Source organism: Somniosus microcephalus, chromosome 3, assembly GCF_052327205.1.
Source record: "Somniosus microcephalus isolate GS21.2 chromosome 3, FLI_Smic_1.0, whole genome shotgun sequence".
NCBI classification, from domain to species: Eukaryota; Metazoa; Chordata; class Chondrichthyes; order Squaliformes; family Somniosidae; genus Somniosus; species Somniosus microcephalus.
In genome coordinates, this window is record NC_140989.1 from 95,882,154 (window position 1) to 95,891,122 (window position 8,969).

Genomic DNA, 8,969 nt, shown 5'->3' on the forward strand with positions numbered 1-8,969 from the left:
TGACAGTGATCACCTTGCCAACCTGGAGCAGGTGCTCACTAGATTGCAGGAATATGGGCTCCGAGCTAACCGCTCCAAATGTGAGTTTTTTAGAAAACAAATCTCGTATCCACGTTATCGATAAAGAGGGGTTACATAAGTCCCCAGAGAAGATTGAGGCAGTAGTCAAGGCTCCAGCACCGGAAAATGTGTCACAACTGAGGTCGTTCCTCGGGCTGGTAAACTACTACCATAAGTTCTTGCCAAATTTGTCTACAATACTACACCCACTGAACACCCTACTGCAAACTGGGGTGCCATGTAAGTGGAGTGACGAATGTAGACGAGCTTTCCAGAAGAGCAAAACACTAATCACATCGAAAGAGGTATTGGCCCATTGCAACCCAGCATTACCAATTCGGTTGGCATGTGATGCGTCACCCTACGGCATTGGAGCGGTGCTGTCGCACAAATTCTCGGACGGCTCAGAGAGGCCAATAGCCTTTGCGTCACGATCACTAACCTCAGCCGAGCGTAACTACGCCCAGATTGACAGGGAGGCCCTCAGCCTAGTGTGGGGAGTGAAAAAGTTCAATCACTATCTGCATGGGCAGAAAATCACCTTGCTGACTGATCACCAGCCTCGTCTCCATTTTTAATCCGAAGAAGGGCGTTCCGGTGATGACTGCGCAACGACTACAAAGATGGTCACTTTTTCTAGGGGCGCACCACTATGAGATTGAATATAAGGGCACAAAACAGCATGGAAATGCTGATGGGCTATCACGCCTGCCACTGCCTACTGCGGAGGAAGCAGCAGCAGTGGATCCTGTCGAAATATTCCATTCGACTATAGTTGAATACCTACCGGTAACTAACGCTTGTATCGAAAAGGAAACCCGAAATGACCCGACACTGTCTCGGGTATATGATTTGACGGTGAAGGGATGGCCAGCACATGGCGACTCACTGTTGCCAGCATTCTCGACAAGGAGAGAACAGCTGTCAGTGTGCCGGGGGTCCTTGATGTGTAGATCCTGAGTGGTAATTCCACCCAAGTTAAGAGATAGAGTGCTCAATGAGCTTCATGAGGGTCATCTGGGAGGGGTAAAAATTAAAAGCCTAGCCAAGGCTTATGTGTGGTGGCTGGGAATCGATAAACAAATCGAGGTCCTGACCAAGAGCTGCTCAGGATGCCAGAGAGTCCAAAATGCACCACCACAGACCCCTCTACACCCATGGGAGTGGCCCTCATCTCCATGGCAACGGGTGCATATTGATTTTGCTGGTCCATTCATGGACTCAATGTTTTTAATAGCCGTGGATGCGCACTTGAAATGGCCTGAGGTCATCAAAATGTCCTCCACCAGCACGGAGAAAACTATTGCAGTTCTACGGACCATTTTTGCCAGGAATGGCTTGCCAGAACAGATTTGCTCCGACAACGGACCACAGTTTGTGTCCGAAGAGTTCCGGAGGTTCTTGAAAAAGAATGGGGTAAGGCATTACACATCTGCCCCGTATCATCCAGCCACAAATGGATTGGCTGAGAGGTTCGTACAAACCTTTAAGAAGGCAATAAAGGCTATGTACAATGACAACATTCCGCTGCAGCACAAGGTGGACAATTTCCTGTTCGCCTACCGGAATGCGACACATGCAGTCACCAACCAGGCCCCAGCCATGATGTTCTTTAACCGAAGGTTAAGATCTCGCCTGGATTTGCTCAGACCAAACGTACGAAGAGATGTTGAGAGTAAGCAATTCCAGCACATCCATGAGAAGCCAACAAGGAGCTTCAATGTAGGGCAACCAGTCTTGGCCCGCGACTACCGAACAGAAAAATGGCAGCCAGGAACGATATGCACACGGCAGGGCCCACTAATGTATACAGTGGACGTTGGGGAGAGCATCGTGAGACGCCATGCTGACCAGATCCTAGAGTCACAGGAACAAGTCAACCCCATGCCTCGCCCATACGTACCTGGTGATGAACCCTATGTACAGGTAGCATCTACCCCAGAAACAGTAGCATCGGAAGCTGATGAACCAACCGACGACAGGGGGCCAGAATCGCCTCCGCACCAAGAGCAAGACACTCGGGAAAGGCACTATCCAGAAAGGATCAGGAAGCCTCCCCAAAGACTGAATTTATAAATAGACTATTTTCAGCTAATGTTGCATGTTAAAAGTGTTAATTGTAATTAGTTTGATATTTAATTGTTAAATGAGTGTTATGCTACTGTTAATCTAAAAGGGGAGGAATTGTAATGTATGTACCTTTAAGGGGGGAACTACTTTCTACAGCTCATGTATACTGTAGTATCGGCAGTGACCACACCTGTATATAACGCTGAGTAGTAATCTGTTGTTTCAGTTGCAGTCTGAGCCACGTTGAGTAAACATCGTTTGTACCGTGCTCCGCAGTCTGTGTCTGATTATACACGGACGTAACACCACCTTCCCCAGAAATGGTCCCAATACCTCAGGAATCTAAAGCCCTCCCTCCTGCACCATCTCTCCAGCCACGCATTCATCTGTTCTATCCTTCTATTCCTGTACTCACTAACATGTGGCACCGGGAGTAATCCGGAGATTGCTACCTTTGAGGTCCTGTTTTTTAATCTCTTTCCTAGCTCCCTATAGTCTGCCTGCAGGACCTCATCCCTCTTTCTGCCTATGTCGTTGGTACCGATATGGACAACGACTTCTGGCTGTTCACCCTCCCTCCTCAGAGTGTCCTACATCCGCTCAGTGACATCCTTGACCCTGGCACCAGGGAGGCAACATACCATCCTGGAGTCACGTCTGCGTCCACTGAAACGCCTATCTGTTTCCCTAAATAATGAACCCCCTATCGCTATTGCTCGCCACTCTTCTTCCACCCCCCTCCCCGCTGTGCAGCTGAGCCACCCGTGTTGCCGTGGCCTTGGCACTGGCTGCTCTCCCCAGAGGAACGATCGCCCCCACCAGTTTCCAGAACTGTGAACCGGTTAGTGAGCGAGATGCACTCTGGGGATTCCTGGTCCTTCTTCTCTGTCTGGCGGTCACCCATTCCTTCTCTGCCTGCATATTCTGAGGCTGCAGGGTGACCACTTCTAGAAACATGCTTTCCCAGTATTTCTCAGCCTCGCGGATGCACTGTAGTGACTCCAGCTGCCGCTCAAGCTCCGAAACCTGGAGCTCAAGTTGCTGCAGTTGGTGACACTTCCTGCATACGTGGTCGTCCAGGCCGCAAGAAGCATCCAGGATTTCCCACATGGCACAGGATGTGCAAATCACGGGACTGAGCTGCCCTGCCATGCCTCTATCTACCAGACTATGGAGGTAATTTAGCAGAAATAAACTTAAAACTTACAAGAAACACTCAACAGCTACCCACTAATCAGCATTTCCCTCTATTAGATAGGCTATGATCTACTTAGCAGAAATGTACTCAAACAGAACAAAAAAAAACTTACCACAAATACTCACCCTATCCTCCCCTCTCAGCAACCTTGTGCCAGCGACATCTTTGAATTCTGACATCACTCCTTTGTTGTGTCGCTTGCCAACTGTCCCCCTCGCAGGTAGTCCACTCACTCATGCAGTGATGTCTGGCCGCACATTAGAAGCCAGACATGAATGATACAATTTAAACATGGTTTATAAAAGGAGATTATAAGGTATTGTTTCGTTGAGTTATAAGAAAGAAGGCCTGGAATTTTCACATTTTTCAAAAAAACTTGCAGAGCTTCACATACAAATATTATGAAGTGCAGTGACTACAACTATTTTGCATTTAGCAAGGTTCCTCAAACAGCAATGAGATAAACGACGAGCAGGATTTTGCACTGACAGTCAGAGCAGGGTAGATCACATTTGGAATTTTGGGGCCAATTTACTATATCTTGATGATTCTTGTGTGCTGTCGGAAACGGCTTTGCCCCTTCAAAACTGCTACAGGCTTTAAGGCTTGCTTGCCTACAGAATGTAACTGAGACTCACCCAGAAATAAAAGTTGAGGTCAATACACTAACTGTTGGGCATGTGGTAATAATGCACCTCCCAGCAAGTTCCCCATCAAGTTACAAACCATCCTGACTTGGAAATATATTGCCGTTCCTTCATCGTCGCTGGGTCAAAATCCTGGAACTCCCTCCCTAACAGCACTGTGGGAGTACCTTCACCACACGGACTGCAGCGGTTCAAGAAGGCAGCTCATCACCATCTTCTCAAGGGCAATTAGGATGGACAATAAATGCTGGCCTTGCCAGCGATGCCCACGTCCCAGGATGAAGTATAAAAAAAAAGTGTATTCCTTAGAAACCATCCGGCAGTCTACAGAACTGAGAACAAATGACAGGTATACTTGTCACTCCTATAAATCCGATACTAGATTAAACACGAAAGTGGAAATTTTATCCACATAATGGAAGTGATTTTCTTGGACGGCCAGCAGTTGAAAGTCAGGGGTGGTTGGCAGGGAGGGGGCCACCTCAGCTCCCTATTCATGCTAGAGTTGCCAACTCTGGTTGGATATATTACCGCCTGCTCGCCGCGGCAGTCAAATAAGGGCCGAACCTGAAAATGGTTCAGGCCATCCGAAGCTGTCTTTGGATGGGCAGTGTGGCCGCTCTGTCAACTTCATTTCAGTTTGGGACAGAAGTCTAACCCCCCCCCCCACCTCAACTTGTTTTATTTCAACTTGTTTTGCTGTAATTTTTTCGATCCTTATCTCTTGGTTCCTTCTCTCCCAGTCAAAGCGCACCTCTTGCTGTCCCATTAAATGTGCTATGGAATTCTTTTATCCGGTCCGTCTTAAGCATCTCCTGCTGATGAAGCAAGTGCAGCAGAACAACAATTCTAATTGGCAGGAGGGGGAATTCTAAGAAATAAAATATAGTTTAATTGACTGTTGTGGAAAAGTAACATTTATTGATTATAATAGCTTAGATAATGGTTTAGGTGGGTAAATGCCTGGTGTGGTACTGAGTAATAGAGGTACGGCCTGAGATTAGCTCTCCTTTTGCTGCTCCTGCGTATTGCTCACCAAAGCTGGGTCCATTTTATGGAACTCACCAGTATGATCAATAGGTTTTGTAAACTCATTGCTGGCACTTAGGTTCTCATGAATCTCCATGCCAATTGTTGTAAGTTATTTATTTTAATCCCAATAACCACTATTGCTATCAATGATTTTCTCAGTGGGAATTCTTCTATCTTACTTGTTTGGATGAAGAGGGGGCCCTATGGAGAGATGCTGGGCAGGTAGAGCTGCAGGAAAAATGCACTGTGATCATCCAAAAGTACTTTAACAACCATATCATTAGACAGAGGTGAACATACCTAATTTTGGCAAATGATTAGTGCTGGTGGAGGCTCCTCTTCTCAAAGTAAGCTGGGATAGCAGATGACCAATGGTATCATTATTGTATGTGAATACCTGACTAACCGTAATATTGGATGGTTCCTCAGGAGCACCCAATCACGTCATGCTTTCACTGGCACTGGGTAAAACAAAACACAAAAAGTGATCAAGACCCAGCATTGTTTGACTAGTAGCACTTGCCAAGATGCTAGCAACTCCTCTTAGTTGCTTTTCCCTTTGGCCTTGGAAAAGGCTGCTAATGAGTTTAGATGCACTTTGAGACTCTCCAAATTCAAAAATTTTGTTCTCAAATTGTACCACTCCCCTTTGATTGTCTCTATCCCTTTAAATTTCACTTAATTTTTCACTCCCACTGCTAGTGTACTCCCTACATCTGAACATTTACTTGTTGTAAATATGTTGATGAATTGACCTCCTCAAATTGGATGTAGACAGCACCCTTCTATTTCAGTCTGTCTGAAACCCACCAAAAATTATTCTGCCATAAATAGGTGAGCAAGTTATAATTCATGAAGTGCCTAATATCAGGAGGAATGTATATCTGGTAATGCATTAAAGATCTCAGCTCTAACAAGACAGACTCAGTTTTGCTAAAGAGAAATAATGCAGCATTAACAGGAGCTTAACATTATTAGAATGTTATATTTCTGAATGGGCTTTATTGATCCAGGTTGGGTGTAGATCTTGGGCTTTTAGATTGACTGTGTTGCCTCAAAAGATCACCAGATGATAACATTCATTTTTTAGAGTTACTCAATCTAGCTCTCTTGAAACGGGGATTGCCAAACACTGGGCATTTTTGTGCTGTGGAGTCATGTCCACTGGGATTGGATTCTAATTGTCAGCAACTTTTCCTTGTGACCCTCAACAGCCATCTGGGGAGCTAATCTTCATTAGCTGTCCCCTGGCTCAAGTTGAACTTCAGTCTCCAGAGGTGATACATTTTTGATTTAGATCACTTGTTTGCTGGTCTCCATATTGAGCAGATTTGCGCAATATGGAAAATGTAACTCAGGGTCTCTAATGGCTCTATGATTCACAACTAAACATCCCATTGGAATTTTCATGTAAATTACTTTAGTAGTGTTAAACAAAGCTGTTCACTGTTCTAATTTCATAAATAAATATTGAAAATCCCTGACACTCCCTCACTTCCCATCATCTTGAAAAATCCTTGTTTTTTCGGTGTTGACTGTATGATTGATGGGAAATAGGGTCCAAGGCAGTTTGAGGCTAAGAGTGTAATTGTTGTTAGGTTGTTCACTGCCGTCGGGGAGGTGAACTATGGTTCTTAGTGGGAAATAAAGTTGGAAGTCAGCCATCCTGATTTCAGAGGAAATGAATACCACTGCTGTTATTTCTGATGAGTGGCAGGGTGTTGACATTCTTATGAATAGTAAACACAATACAATTTTTAACTCTGCTGTGGCAGACAACTTAACCTATGTTTTTAAAACTTTAACTCTTTTATTCACATTTTTGTACTGAGAAGCTCAGTTGCTCCCATAAGTTCTAAGCCTTTAGTAAACAGTATCTGTTTTATATAAGTTTCAGTTACAGGATATCTGACATTTGTACAATGTCATTGATTGCAGAGCAAATTTAAATATAGGTTAATGCTGTCCAGGAGGTATTTTGTTTAAGTATATGCATATTTATTGGGAGTTGCGGAAAATTGTTTCAAAACTTGGGATAGTTTGCTTCATTGCTTGGCAAGTAGGACATTTTTTTTTACCTTATCTTACCCTTTCTCTCACCCAAATACTGTTGTTTAAACTTTAACTGGAGGAAATTAATCCTAAAATGTTACACCTTTAACACAACTAATCAGTTGTGTTGGAAAAATTTGCAGAAGATCAAAGGATCACATGCAACAAGAAATCAGAGAAGGAAACAATGAAAGATTGGAGATGGAGGGGTCAATACAATAATGCTACTTAAAGCTCGGGAGAAGCTTTTTCTTTCAGACCACTGAAGCTAGAAACCCTGAGTGGAATTTTCCAGCCCTTTGTATACCAGGTTTTTGCTGATGAAAGGGTTCTCTTAATGTGAAAATGAGTCACCGCCTGGTATTTTCCAAAAATACAACTGCTGAACAGTCACACAACAGCATAATAAATCTTATTTTCAAAAACTGATGTTGAATACTGAAAGTAATGATAATATATTTAATTCTTTTGGTTTTCTTTTGACTTATGCCATATTTAAATTTCAGAACCATTTACACTTTGATTCCATAGTATCACAATAACTTAAAAAAGTGCAGAGGGGGTGTGGTGCAATTTAACTCTATCTGCCCTGAAGAAATTGGATGGAGAGGGGGTTAAAATCGTCCAAGTTACTTGCCTACCGATGGCAATTTTAACCTGCTTGACTGAGATTAATGGAAATAAAAATCAGGAGAGAAGTAAAACTGGCTGCCAGTTTGCTAGCACCCGTTTTACACTATTGCACAGTCAAGATCTACCCCAACCAGTTTAACTCTCTGCTACCAATTATAAGTGCTTCATTATTTGCTTCCCTAGTGCTTGCTCTAGGTGAGAGTGCATGGGGTTGGTCATCTCCTTACCTAATTTTGTGCTCTTTCTAAATGTTATTTTGATGGGAAGAGTATATGTGGTGGCAGGCTGTTGATCCTCAATGGGAGTTTCATGGTACACCTGCGATGTTGTGCCTTTTAGTGGTGTATCATGAGATGATCCTGCAACTACTGAGGACACTTCAGCCCCTGTGCTAACTGGCTGATTACAACCTGGCACTTCTTCAGTCCGCTGAGGGGAGTAGTTGGGTTAGGTGGCTGTGGTTTCACCCTGAGAGATAACTGCATTATCAATGCCCCAGCATGCCATTTGTCACTTGTGAATTACCTGAGCCAGACTCTTGGCCACCACTTAGGAATGTGAAGCCCATTATCAAGATACGTTCACAGCAATCGTCCAACCTCACCAACCCAGAACTGACAGCATCCTGTAAGCTGGAGCCCAAGCTCTCAATAGCTGCAGTCACAATGGCTCACAAGGAAAATTACATCTGTGCTTTGGACCTCTGTTTGCGGGGGCTCCCCTGCAGAATGTCAATTGCGCCATGATTTTCCACAGGCTTCGAATAACCCCTTGCATGCCTGCAGAGATTGTCGGAGGCACACGTCTGCATAGTCTCAGACATAACATGTGAGGAGCTCATAACATTCTCAAAGGATTGCATTAAACACTTCTGCTCATTAACAAGTTTCCGCTGTGCACATCTCCTGTAAGGTACAAATACCATGTGCCTTGCATAAGAACATAAGAACATAAGAAACAGGAGCAGGAGTAGGCAATCGGCCCCTCGAGCCTGCTCCGCCATTCAATAAGATCATGGCTGATCCAATCTTGGCCTCAACACCACTTTCCCGCTCTCTCCCCATACCCCTTGACTCCCCTGTAGTTCAAATGCCTGTCAATCTCCACCTTGAATATATTCAATGACTCCGCCTCCACAGCTCTCTGGGGTAGAGAATTCCAAAGATTCACGACCCTCTGAGAGAAGAAATTCCTCTTCATCTCCGTCTTAAATGGGCGACCCCTTATTCTGAAACTATGCCCCCTAGTTCTAGATACCCCCACTAGGGGAAACATCC